The sequence below is a fragment of the Dipodomys merriami genome, unplaced genomic scaffold (assembly GCF_024711535.1).
Source record: "Dipodomys merriami isolate MVZ:Mamm:240054 unplaced genomic scaffold, mDipMer1.0.p SCAF_64, whole genome shotgun sequence".
In the NCBI taxonomy this organism is placed as follows: Eukaryota; Metazoa; Chordata; class Mammalia; order Rodentia; family Heteromyidae; genus Dipodomys; species Dipodomys merriami.
This window is the reverse complement of record NW_027206224.1, coordinates 1,216,807-1,230,845: the sequence shown is the minus strand read 5'-3', so window position 1 is coordinate 1,230,845 and position 14,039 is coordinate 1,216,807.

Below are 14,039 nucleotides of genomic sequence, written 5' to 3'. Positions count from 1 at the left end.
TAGCCTCCTGAGTAGCAAGGATTATAAGCATGAGCCACAGGCACCCAGCATGAACTTTTTCTTAAAGACAGTATCTCATTGGCTAGTCCAAGCTGACTTGAAACTTTTAATACCTGTCCAGGCTGGCCTTGAATGGGGGGATCCTCCTGCCTCTACTGTGTAATTCTGGGATTACAGGCATGTACCATTTTGTCTGGCTGTGCCTTTATTTTAAAAGTTCAAATTCACAGACACAAAGGTCTCCTTCACTCACAGTTTCTTGCTCACTCTGATCCCCTTCTGGAGGCAACCATTGTTGATGTATTTGCTTTTGGATCACTCCAGATAAACTTTGAAGTCCTCACAGGCCCTTGCCGAACCAGCCTAGCCCTGCCAGAATCTCCTGCTACCTGCTTTGCAGCGGACACCTGTGAGCACCTGTCTCTTGTCCTATCCTATTTCTAACTCCTGCCTCCTGCCCTTGTACTTGTATGTGACTTCGGCCCTTTTTGTAGAAGCTTATTCTAAAAAGAAAAAAAAGTGACTAAATATTTCGATTACTACCATTACATAGTTTTGCTATATAGACTAATGCAGTGATTTCCAGCACAGCTTTCCTCTTGGGTCCCAATTACCTCTTCCCCTCTTTTTGTTATATCCTCAGTTATTTTCTTGATTTTCTTTTCTCTTTCCACCCTTCTGTTTCCCATCCTCTCCCTCCCCTTTCCTTTGCCATAACTGGGGCTTGAGCTCCAAGCTTTGTGCTCTTGCTCAATTTTCTCACTCAAGCTGGTGCTTGAGTCACACCAATTGAGCCACACCTCTACTTACAGCTCTTTGCAGGCTAATTGGAGATCATAATCTCATGAATTTGTCTCTCCAGCCTGGCACCAGTGGCTTACACCTATCAGCCTAGCTACTCAGGAAGCTGAGATCTAAGGATCGTGGTTCAAAGCCAGCCTGGGCAGGAATGTCTGTGAGACTCATATCTCCAATTTCCAGAAAACTGGAAATGGCTCTGTGGGTCAAGTGGTAGAGCTTTCACCTTGAGTTGAAGAGCACAGGGACAGTGCCCAGGCCCAGAGTTCAAGCCCCATGACAAAACAACAACAAACAACAACAACAACAACAAAAGAATGTCTTTCCAGTCTGGCCTTGAACCACAATGCTCAGATTTCACCCTCCTGAGTAGCTAGGATTATAGACATGAGTTACCAGCACCCAGCTTCAATTTTTTTCTTAGTCTAAAATGTTTCAAATAAAACTAGACTGCAAGAGAGACCTCACCCCAGTATCGGTACATATTATTAGGCAGAGGTACATATTTCAGAAGTGAAGAACAGGAGGACTTTTTGGCACTTGAGTCCCCAGTGGGGATCCGGGGTGCTCATAAGGCTTGTGAGGGTAGAACCTTCTTGCCTGATCTGGAAAGCCCAGTTTTTGCCCTCCCACTGTCCTGGGCATTGAGGGCTTTCTGGAAACACAAAAGGTCTGAGAGCTTCCTTCCATTTAAAGAGATGTTTACAAATAGCGGGCCTTCTTGGAGGGTGACTCAGACTTGGTATCCACAAGGCCCCTCTCCTAGTGAAGAAGAGTCCATTTCACAAAGCCATGACCTCAGCATATTTCCCTACAGTCTGCCCTGGGACCTGGGTCAATACCTGTAATGCAGGTCCTTCTGACTCTTGGGTAGCTCAGGCACCATAGTCCAAAGCCCACTTTCCTCTAGTCCAGGCCTGTATGAGTAGCTGATTCAGATGGAAACATACAATTTGACTTTGGTGTTTTGGGGTTTTTTTTTGAGAGAGAGGTTTTCTACTCTAGCTCAGGTTGGCCTTGAACTCGGGATTCTTCAGCCCAACCTCCCAGGTGCTGAGATTGCCTAGTCACATTGTCTAATACTTGCAACTTTTGAGCATTGTCATGAACTCAGGGACTCATTTATCAAATGGTTTTTCTGTTGTGTAAAATACACAAAAGAAAACAGATCATAGGTATATAGTTCAGTGGTATTAAATATATTTATAATGTGCAACTGTTACCACTATCCATCTCCAGAATTTTTTTTGTTTTGTTTTTTGTTTTTGTCGGTTGTGGGGCTTGAACTCTGAGCTTGGGCACCTTCCCAGCACTCTTCAGTTCAAGGCTAGCGCTCTACCGCTTGAGCCACAGCGCCACTTCTGGTTTTCTAGTGGTTTATTGGAGATAAGAGTCTCACAGACTTTCCTACCCGGGCTTTGAACCGTGATCCTCAGATCTCAGACTCCTGAGTAGCTAGGATTCAGGCGTGAGCCACCGGCGCCCGGCTTCCAGAAATTTTTTTGACAGGTTTTTCTGTTCAGTTGAGGATGGCTTTGCACCACTGTGAAGGCCTCGAGTGCTGAGGATTACAGGAGTATGCTCTCACACCTGGCTCCAAAAATGTTTTCATCATGTAGAAACTCTGAACCCATTAAAAAGTAACTTCCCATTTTTAGTTCTCCTCCAGCCCAGGCAATGAGCATTTTACTTTCTATCTTTATGATTGACTACCTTCTTTTTTTTTTTTTGGGTCCGGTTGTGGGGCCTGAACTCTGGGCCTGTGCGCTTTCCCTCAGCTCTTCAGCTCGAGGCTAGTGCTCTACCACTTGAGCCTCAGCGCCACTTCCGGCTTTTTTTTAATGTGGTGCTGAGGAATAGAACCCAGGGCCTCGAGCATGCAAGGCAAGTGCTCTACCACTGAGCCACCTTCCCAGCCTCTGACTACCTTCTTTCTTTCTTTGCTTGCTTTCCTCCTCCTCCTCCTCTTTTTTTTTTTTTTGGTCCGTCCTGTGCCTTGATCTCTGTCCCTCAAGTGCTTTACCACTTGAGCTGCAGTGCCACTCTCAGCTTTTTCTGTGTATGTGGTACTGAGGAATCAAACCCAGGGCTTCATGCATGCTAGGCAAGCACTCTACCACTAAGCCACATTCTCAGCCCTCCTTTTCTTTTTGGTATAAGGGGTTTGAGCTGAGGGACTCACCTCCTTAGGGTGCCACTCTACCATATTAACCATGCCTTGGCCTTTTTTGTTTATTTTTTCATATAGGATCTTACATTACTTCCTGGACCCCAATCCTCTTGCTTATGCTTCCTGCAATGGGGTGACAGGTGTGTCCCACCATTCCAGGCTCTTGGTTGAGATGAAGTGTCTTGTGAGCTATTTGCCTAGGCTGGCCTTAAATTGCAATCCTGATTGCTGCCTCCTGAGCAGCTGGGATTACAGACATGAGCCACTGTACCCACAAACATCCCTGTATTGGGGATTAAACCTGGGCCTTACGTATTCTGGGTTAAGTGCTCTGTCACTAAACTATAACTCCAGCCCCTTATTTTATTTCAAGATAGAGTTTTACTATGTAGTCCAGATTGGCCTTTTTAAGGCTGAATAATAACCCATTATATGTACATACTACAGTTTGTTTGTTCATTTATCTGTTGGGCATTTCTGCATTCTCACTGCTGCTATGAACATGAGTATACAGCACCTCTTTGAAACTCTGCTTTTAATTTGGGGTATATATGCAGGAGTGGAATTGATGCATTGTATGGTAATTCTATTTTTAATTTTTTAAGACATCAGTCCATAGCTATCTCATTTTACATTTCCACTACTCGTGTACAAGTAGTCTACCTTTTCCACATCTTTGCCAGCCTTTGTTATTTCCTGATAGGCACCTTTCTGACAGTTGGAAGGTAGTTTTGTTTTGCATTTGTCTGATGGTTAGTAGTGTTGGGCCTCTTTTCATGGGCTTGTTAATATATCTTCTGTGGACCAGTGTCCGTTCAAGTACTTTGTAATCATTTGCCTGCATTCTGGTGCTTGTTACCATCTAGCATCTTAGTTCTGTTGTCATGTCTGTTGGTATCTTTGATGTTTTATAATATATTTCTAACTTTATTTCTCTTTCCTGAAACATAAAACAACTATTGGCAACCTTGAATCTTTTTGGTATTTAAAAAAAATTAGCCAGGCACTGTGGCACATGCCTGTAATCCTAGCTACTCAGGAGGCTGAGATCTGAGGATTATGGTTCAAAGCCAGCCTGGGTAGGAAAGTCCAAGAGACTCTTATCTCCAGTTAACACCAGAAAACTGGAAGTGAAGCTGTGGCTCAAAGTGGTAGAGTGTTAGTTTTGAGCAAAAGAATACAGGGACAGCGCCCAGGCCGAGTTCAAGACCCATGACCAACAAAAATAAATTTAAAAATTAACTATCAATCAGGCATTGGTAGCTCATACCTATAATTCCAGCTACGCAAAAGGCTGAGATCTAAGGATCATAGTTCAAAGCCAGCTCAGCAGAAAACTCCAAGAGACTCTTATCTCCAATTAGCCAACAAAACATTGGAAGTAGAACTGTGGTTGAAGTGGTAGCAAAAACAGCTAAGCAAGAACATGAAGCCCTGAGTTCAAGCCCCCAGTGGAAGAACACTCCGGTAATCCTAACTACTCGGGAGGCTGAGATCTGAGGATAGCAGTTTGAAGCCAGCCTGGGGCAGGAAAGTCCCCTTGAGACTCATCTCTAATAAAACTAAGAACAAGCCAGAAGTGAGACCGTGGCTCATGTAGTGCGGCTAGCCTTGAGCACAGAGAGGCTCAGGGACAGCGATCAGGCTCAGTTCAAACCTCCGGACCTACCAATCCCCTCCCCTTCCCCCCCCCAAAAAGGCACAGAGGTGAAGCATGGTAGTGCTACCCAGTGGCAGAGGTGTGGGATGAGTGTATCTCAAGGCTGGCCTGGGCAAAGCTAGCATGAGATCCCATCAGACAATAGGGCTGGAGATATGGTTCAAGGGGTAGAATAAGAGGCCTTGATTTGAACCCTTAGTACTGGGGAGGAGGAAATCAGAGCCTGGGGTTCTTTCAAACTTCACTACTAAATTCTTACCTGGTCAACTTCTCTGTTCCAATTATTATAAAGACATAAAATAGAAAAAGAAAAAAAAAAAAAAAGAAGGGGCTGGGAAGGTGGCTCAGTGGTAGAGCGCTTGCCTTGCATGCCTGAGGCCCTGGGTTCGATTCCTCAGCACCACATAAGCAAAAAGAAAAAGAAAAAAAGCCACAAGTGGCGCTGTGGCTCAAGTGGTAGAGCACTGGCCTTGAGCTGAAGAGCTGAGGGACAGTGCCCAGGCCCAGAGTTCAAGCCCCACAACCGGACCCCAAGAAAAATAAATAAAAATAAAAAAATAGAAAAAGAAGGGCTTGTTGAAAATCAAAAGGGATTATTGTGTGGGCCAGAAAGAAAACCCAAAGTGCAAACGAACTGTTGAGCAAGAGAAACACTGTGAGCTGCTGCTCCTGGGCCTCTGCGGTGTGGCCCTATACAGACAGCTAGTGACAAGGTCTGTGTCAGCTCCAACCCGACGAAGACACGGCCAGCTTGCTGCTTCCCCCGTGGTGACAGCAGGCCAGCCAGCAAGCAAAGGCACATTGCCGCCGCTGGGCTTCTGGACGCTGGCTCTGAGCCTAGGGAAGCCAAAACACCAAGCCAAACCAATAGTCCTGGGCCAGCTATTCCTAGGTCATGCCAGGCCGGGGCCCCAGGCTGCCACTGGAAGAATGGGCTCCGGAGTGTAGGAGGAGGCAGCTGAAACCCTTAAAAAGCAACAAGAGGACAGGCGGACAGAGGAACAACTCCATACGTCTGGCTCTGTTTAAGAGGAAGATTCAACTCCTTAATGACCCTTACATTGAGGCCCTAAATGTACAGGGTCTCTGTTTGAGGGCCTCCAGTCACTGTAGAGATAGAATGCTATGATTTGAATGTGCCTCTGAATTAATGTGTTGAACATTGAGTTTTTATAGTATTAGGAGGGGTCAGGGGCCATGGCTCATGCCTGTAATCCTAGCAACTCAGGAGGCTGAGATTGGAAGCCAGCCCAGGCACAAAAGTCCATGAGACTTTTTTTTTGGTCAGTCGTGGGGCTTGAACTCTGGGCCTGGGCACTGTCCCTGAGCTCTTCAGCTCAAGGCTAGTGCTCTACCACTTGAGCCAAAGCACCACTTTCAGTTTTCTGGTGGTTAATTGGAGATGAGTCTCATGGACATTCCTGCCTCTGAACTGCCATCTTCAGATCTCAGCTTCCTGAGTAGCTAGGATTATAGGTATGAGCCACCGATGCCCAGCTCATGAGACTCTTATCTACAATAAAGTATTCAGAAAAAGCCAGAAGTGGTACTGTGGCTCAAGTGGTAGAGCACTAGCCTCGAGCACAAAGAGGCTCAGGGACAGTGCCCAGGCCCTGAATTCAAGCCCTAGGATTGGCAAAAATAAAAATAGAGTAGTATTAGGGTTAGATGAGGTGAAAAGGGCAGGGCACTCATGGTGGCATTAATAGTGGGGGTGGGGGAGAGGGAGAAAGAGATTCCAGTCATCACACTTGTTGTTTCGCCATGCAACGCCCTCTGCCACATTATGAGCTGAGAACACCCTCACCAGACACAGAAGTCAGCACCATGCTCTGGAACTTAGCCTCCAGAACACATGCCAAATAAACTTCTTTCTAAATTACCAGTCTCGGGTATTTTATTACAACAGAGAATGGCTGTGATGGTGGTAAGGTGGAGGTGGGCTGGGATGCAGCAGGACTGGATAAGAGATGTGGTTGGTAAGGATGTGGTAGTGTGTGGATGCTGGGGTGGGAGTGGAGGAGGAGATAAAGGGATGGGTGGTAAGATGGGTTTCCTTGGTTTTATTGTCTCTAGGACATGGTGATATTTTACTTTTGTGTTTCCCACTAAGATTATCCTCATCCTAAGGCATTCATTAGGCACCAAAATTTACTAAGAAAACCCTACTAGGGTGTGGAGGGATTAAAAACAAGTAGGGTGAATTTGGCCCAAGTACATTATATACATATATGGAAATAGCATAATGAGTCCCCTTTGCATAATTAAAAACTAAAAAACACAAACCACCCACACATAGCCTATTGCTTATTACCCTTGTGAATTCCTGTTCCTACTTGAAATAGGTGGATTTCTTAGTTGGCCCCCAATGATCACCTCATGGGGCTCTCAGCTTTGTGGCGTAACCCTCTCCCCTTGAGTGTGTGCTAGTTTAATTCTTGTTTCTAACCAAGAAAATATGGCACCCACAAGGCAATGCCATTTCTGTGGTTTAATTGCCAAAGATTGTCAGCTACATTTTGCCAGCTGCCTTCCTATTGTCTTCTTGGCATGAGGAATCAAACTGCTTTGCTGGAGAGACCCACAGGCAAGAGATGAGCTCAGCCCGCTGTGGCCCAGGAGGACCTGAATCCTGCCGAAAGCCTTGTTGAGTTTGGAACTGGATCCTTCCCTTCTGGAACTTTCAGATGTCTAACAGCTCAGTAGCCACACCTGTAGCCTGAAAAGCAGCCCTGAGCCGAGGAAGCCAGGTAAGCTGGGCCTGGGCAACCTTCCCATAGAAACTGGGAGATAACAAATGTGTATTGATTTTTAACTGCTAGGTTGTCTCATAATTTGTTACTCAGCCATAGATAACAAATGCATTATTCTCAAATCAGATTACAGTTTTCCCTTGAGACAGAATCTTACGAGGTAGCCCAGGCTGGCCTGGAACTCCTCCTGTCTCAGTCTCCTGAGTGCTGGGATCATAAGCATGACACCACCATGCCCAACACATGGTTATGGCTTCTAACAAATGAAAGAGAACCTTCCCCACTCCGCGCTTGGGGAAGGAGAGTCCTGGGGAGTGGATGTCTCCCCTGTCCCTTCCCCCTCCTGACATTTCTGCCTGGCCAGGGCCTGGCCCAGCCTGTGACTGCGACTCCCGGCCTCCAATGTCATTAGTGCTTGTCTGGGCCTCCAGCCAAACCCAGTTGGCAAGACAGTCTCTCAAGGACAATTTGGAGGCCATTTCCTGTGTAATTACAGCATGCGTGGCAGGGAAGACAATGCTCTTGCAGCAGTAATTAGTGTGAAGGACTGCCTTTGCATCCCCAGCCTCCCACCGAAGGGAGTGTTTGAGGCTCAGCTCCTGCCTCAGTGGCCTCTTTGTGAGCACCTGGGCTGGCCTGCCATCAGTGTAGAAGCCTTGTTTCTTCTGGGCAGCAGTTCATTCCATTCTTATAGTCATGGTTTGCCAACTGCCTGTAATTGGCTCATACTAGTTAAAATAAGAGGTGGGTGAGAAGTGGCCTGTGCATTTAAGCATTGACTAATACCTGGTCCCTCTCCAAAAGAGCGCCGCCACACTATGGATCGTCTTGGCCATAGAATACAGGAAACCTCTAAGTAGAGACTATACAATAGTGAAGGATGTGGCAAAGTAGGGTGTGGATGAAAGGGCAACCATAGATTAGGGAGTGGGGAAAGCATCTCTAAACAGATGTTTCAGCCTACACACTAGAAAGATAAGAAGGTGCCAGGTGAGTAAAGAGGGAGAGGAAGAGGTCTGAGAGGGAGCTTCCAGGAGGGAGTAGCAGTAGGGGTGATGAGATTGGCCGGTGGGGAGGGGAGGGAGTCTAGCTCTGGGCCCTTGTGAAGAGCTTGGGTTTGACTCTGAGAAGAATGAGAGAGCCTGAACCCTGAAGGGGTGTGACTTGAGGTATGGCCGAACCAGATTCCCCTGAAGGCAGTGTGGTGTGTGGCACATTCAGAACTTGGTGGGCAGCTGGGTAGTCTAGGAGAGGGGATGGATGGCTGCGGGGTCAGGCGCTGGCTTTGACTCGGAGTGGAAAATGGGCAGATGAGCAGGTATGCATTGCTTCTGGAGGTTGATTGACAGGATTTTCCCAGTGGATTGGAAATAGAGCCTGAGGGAGAGAGTAAAATCAAGGGTGAATTCTACATTTTGGGGGTTAAGAAATGTGAAGATGATGGTATTATTCACTAGGTACAAACCAAGGGTCCTACCTGATTGTTTTGAATGGGAGGATTGTTGTTCTAGCCAGCTCAGGAAAAAAAAAAAAGAGTTCTCCACTGATAACTGGACATGATGATACACCCCTGCCATCCTGCCCATGTAAGAGGCTGAGAGTGAGAAGACAGTGGTTCTAGGCTAGCTTGGGTACAGTTGTTCACAATACTGCATTTCAGTCAAAGAAGCTGAGTACAATGGCATGGGCCTGATATCTCAGCTATGGTGGGAAGCAAAAAATAGGAGGACTATGTTCCAGGCCTGTGTAGGAAGTGAGACCATAACCGATACATAAAAGGGCTGGAGACAGACATAGCTCAGTATGAGAGCACTTGCCTAGCAAGCATGAGGCCCTTGAGGTCCTGAGTTCAAAACCTAATGCCATAAAAAACCAAAACCCCTGGCCTGGCATGGTGGCTCACATCTGTAATCCTAGCTACTCAGGAGGCTGAGATCTGAGGATCACGGTTCAAAGCCAGCCCAGGCAGGAAAGTCTGTGAGACTGTCTCCAATTAACCACTAGAAAACCGGAAGTGGTACTGTGGCTTATGTGGTAGAACGCTCACGTTGAGCTGAAGAGCTGAGGGACAGCGCCCAAGCCCAGAGTTCAAGCCCCATGACCAACAACAACAAAAAAACAACAACAAGACCACCACCACCACCACCACCACCACCACCACCACCACCACAAACACTTTCACTCTTAGAATCCCACAGGGATTCTAATATAGAGATCTGAATTAGAGCCCAGGAACATGCATCTTTAATAATGATCATAGTTAATTCTGATGTTGTTGGTTTCACTCTTTGAATAGTTGATCTAAAATGTTCAATTAAGGGCTTTAAAAAATGGAACTAAATCCAACAACTCCCCCCTCTCTCCATGCCCCTATTCTGGAAGAATCCTCAGGCACAGGATAGGCGTTTATCACCTTCAATGCTCTGCTGCTGTTGATTTTAAAGACCCGAGCCATGTTAACTTTTCTTGAAAAGAGCAGAAGCAAGCAGGTGCAAAGTAGCATCAACTGTCAGGGGCTGGACCTTGGTTTTGGGGTCTTTAATAAGGATAGCGGTCATTGAAGCAGGACTGGTGAAGATGGAGGGGGGAGGGGTTCTTTGCTACTGGCTGGGAGCCAGTTCAGGTTCACAAGAACTAGTTGTTAAACTGCCAGGAATTTAACTGGTGTTTAAACATAACCAGGGATGGGGTCTAACTCAGCTCCAGAACACTTGCCTGGCATTCATGGCATTGAAAAAATAAAGCATAAACTTAACAATTGAAAAAGTTAATGACTTAAAACACATCATATCCTCATTATTTTACCATTTTGTTATTACGTGCTCTTGAGGCTATTGTTTGTATGGGGGAACTACTTTATAATGTTGCAACTGTGCAGGTCCCAACTCCTGGTGTTCACTTGGAATCAAGTGGTGTATTTACACCAGAGACATTGGCAATGGCTGCAAATCCACATACCTAGCTTTTGGAGAACTTCTGATACATGTTCACCAGTACACTCACTGACAATGGTGTATAAAGAAATCAGGATCCATGGCTTATACCTGTAATTCTAGCTACTCAAGAAGCTGAGGTCTGAGGATCACAGTTCAAAGCCAGCTTGGGCAGGAAAGTCTGTGAGACTCTTGTCTCTAATTAACCACCAAAAAGGTGGAAGTAGAGCTATGGCTCAAGTGGTAGAACACCAGTCTTGAGCAAAGAAAGCTCATGGACAGTGCCCAAGCTCTGAGCAAGCCTCAGGACACACTCTGTCTCTCTGTCTCTCTCTTACACACACACACACACACACACACACACACACACAACACACACACACACACACACACACACACAACACACACACACACACACACACACACACACAGGAGAAATGACAGAAGCAGTGAGGATATCAGAGCAGGAGCCATCTAAAGGTCAGATAAAACCCATACATTCATTCTCTGAACAGTAGTTAAGGCAGCTTGACCCAACCTCTTTGAATTCATACACCATCCAAATTCCTTCAAAATCTTACCTAGATGGTTGCAGCTCAAAGTAGAACTGTAAGGAAGCAGTTTTTAGGGGGATCCCATGTCTATGCTAACTGGAACAAAACATTACTCCTGACAAGGGGTTAAGAGCAGTTAGCAGCACCATCTAGTGTTGAAGAACAGATCTCCCCTAAAGAATGATAAAGGAATTTTTTATTTGGGCCCTGGAAACATTGACATTATGGTTTCTTCTTCACTTCTTTCCCGTTTTTTTATATTCCCTCAATTTTTTATATTTTCAGAGTCAATTGTTTGTCTAGTCCAGCAAAAAAAAATAGCTATTAGTTCTGGAAAAGATCTTTGTGTTGGTTCCTTGGCAACAATGGATAATGCCAAGTTGACTGGGTCAGGCCATATGCAAAGGAGTGCTGCATTATGCATGATTTGCTTAGGGAAAGGGTAAATGTTTTCTTATGGGTTACCTATGTCAAATATTCCTCTGACTTCCTAGCTTGTATCGTCCATCCAGTTTGAGTAGATACAGCTTTCTTAGCTATGATGTAGTTTAACCAACATCCCTAAATCAGGGTTTAAAAAAAAAATCATTTTGTAGGAAAGTGGTAGAAGAAAAGACCAGCACTTAGCTTCCTAGTGAATAGTATTGCCCTCTTTTATGAGGGCCAGTGTCAAGCATTTACTAGAAATGAAATAATTGCATGTGTGTGAATTTTCATACTGAAGGGTCCAAAAGTTGGAGTACACTTCTATGTCTCTATGCCCTGTTTGATTTACTTCGCATGTAGCACTCTGGAGAATATGGAAGGCCAACCAATGAGGATGTCCCTTTTGTCACTTTAGGTTTTGATGGTTTGAGCCAAATGAGGAAGTGTTTAATTAATTGGGTTGGCTCCAAGTTCTTACTCCAATCCTGATAGTTTCCATCTTTTTAATAAGTATAACCCATAACCTCAGGGATACTTATGCTGTTTTTGAGGCAGAAAACCAGGAGGGAGTGAATGCCACCATGTGTAAGGTCTGACTGGAGCAGGCTGGATTCTGATGTCAGTGGGAAGGGATTGGGGAATGGAGGGCACACTAAGGTAGAGCTGTGGTGAGATGCAGTCTTGGGATCAGACTTCTTCTAGGATACCTTTTCCAGTGTTTTCAAAAATGTTATTTAGGAAAATTCTCTGGAGATGGTCAGATATATAAACCTAGATATATATTGTCAGATATATAAAAGTTTTAGGTGTAGGCTCTGGGTTTTGCAGCCACACAGTTATTTATATAAGCAAGACTGCATCATCAGCCTACATGCTGATAGCAGCTTCACGTTGGAAAATGAGCCTGACACTAAGGGCTACAGTTTTCTTTTTGCAGTGCTGGGTACCAAGCCCAGGTCTCATTTATTAGACAAGCACTCTACCATGGGGTTGCCCTGCTAGCCCCTTAAATTATTTTTCTCTTGAAATGAAGATTTCATTAAGAAAACAAGTTACTTTTGGCTCCTCTGTGAGTCAAACATTTATCAGAATAAGGCCTGGGCATTCCTGTTTCTTACACTATAAGTATGCAAATCCATTGAACTATTAACAAGCTTAAAAGCTTGTAGCGTTGTGCTATTTCACTAGCCTATGGAAAAACTTTTTTTTGTCAATCATGGAGCTTGAGCTCTGCACCTGGGCGCTGTCCCTCAGCTCTTCAGTTCAAGGCCAGTGCTCTGCCACTTGAGCCACTTGAGCCATGGCACCACTTCTGGCTTTTTCTGCTTATGTGGTGCTGAGGAACCCAGGGCCTCATGCATGCAAGGCAAGGACTCTACCGCAGAGCCACCTTTGCAGCCCTGGAAAAACTTTCAATGTCCAATTCACACTATTAAAGGCAGACCTGAATTTTGTGTGGACTCAACTCAGGAGTGCACTTGTCCCTTATATGAAGGACTCACTCCTTAGGTGACTCTCCACGTTTTCCCTGTCTAATGCCCAGGGACCAGGGCCTCCTATTCTCCCCTATACTTGTGTCTTTCTCATTCCTGGAACCAAGTCCACTGTCTACTTCCTTCTCTCATGTTAGCAGGTTCTAAACATGGCACCTGAATCTCAAAGTCTTCCAACACTCCCATGACTTGGATGTCTTAATGTTTTGAACTATTTCGTTTCTTCTATCCAGTTAGATGCAACTGTGAAAGATGAAACTTTCTTCTTTAGTTTTCCCTTTCATCTCAGAATCTTAATGAGCCTCAAGGACTTGACATGGGTGTTTAAGAGTAAGTTTACTTTTCCATTTTAGCCCTTTGGCAAGCATGGGCAATGTAAATAGATGTTTCTGACCATTTCCAGGCACTATAATTTTATGATAAGGTTTTGGAGATTTAACTGACTTACCTTTTGTGCTATTTTATATATTCTTAAATTTCCCATCATCCATACCATGCACTTGAGACCACCTAAAGCTTCAGCTGCTCAAGAAAGAAAAGGAACATACAGGTGACTACTCTATCAAATGATGAAGTAACTTATTTTCTTGTCCCAGTAGGAGACCTGGGTATACCTAGGTATATCTAGTAACATTCTAGGTAGTGCAAATGAGTTTTTCTGTTTTGGGGACTTCAGAGATGTCCTACTTCAACCTACCACTTCATAATGAGGAATCTGAGACACAAACTAGGCCCCTGGTTTTAGGGGATGGGTGCCAGGAGTGCTTCTCTTTCCTAAAAGATATCAAGTCAAATAGAATTCAAGGCAGGACAAATGGTGGTGGTTCATACCTGTCATCCTACTCAGGAGATTGGGAGGATCAAAGTCAAGGCTGGCCCAGGCAAAAGGCCAAACCTTCCTCTTAACATATAAAAACCCAGGTACAATGGCACCTGCCTGTCATCCTAGCTATGTGCAAAGTATAAATAGGAGGATTGTGGTCCAGACTGGCCTGACTACAATATAAGACCTTGTTGGGAAAAAAAAACCTAAAGTAGTGAAGGCTGGGATTGTGGCTCAAGTGGTAGAGGATCTACTCTGAAAACACAAGGCCCTGAGTTTGTATCCAGATCTGCCAAAACAAAAAAAAGTAACAAAATGAAGAAAATCAAATGAAAGAATGTAAGGCAGTTCCAATGGAAGATCTGTCTTCTTGCTATAACAAAGAACACATCACCATTCTCAAAAGTCAAAAACTACTAGAACACAGAC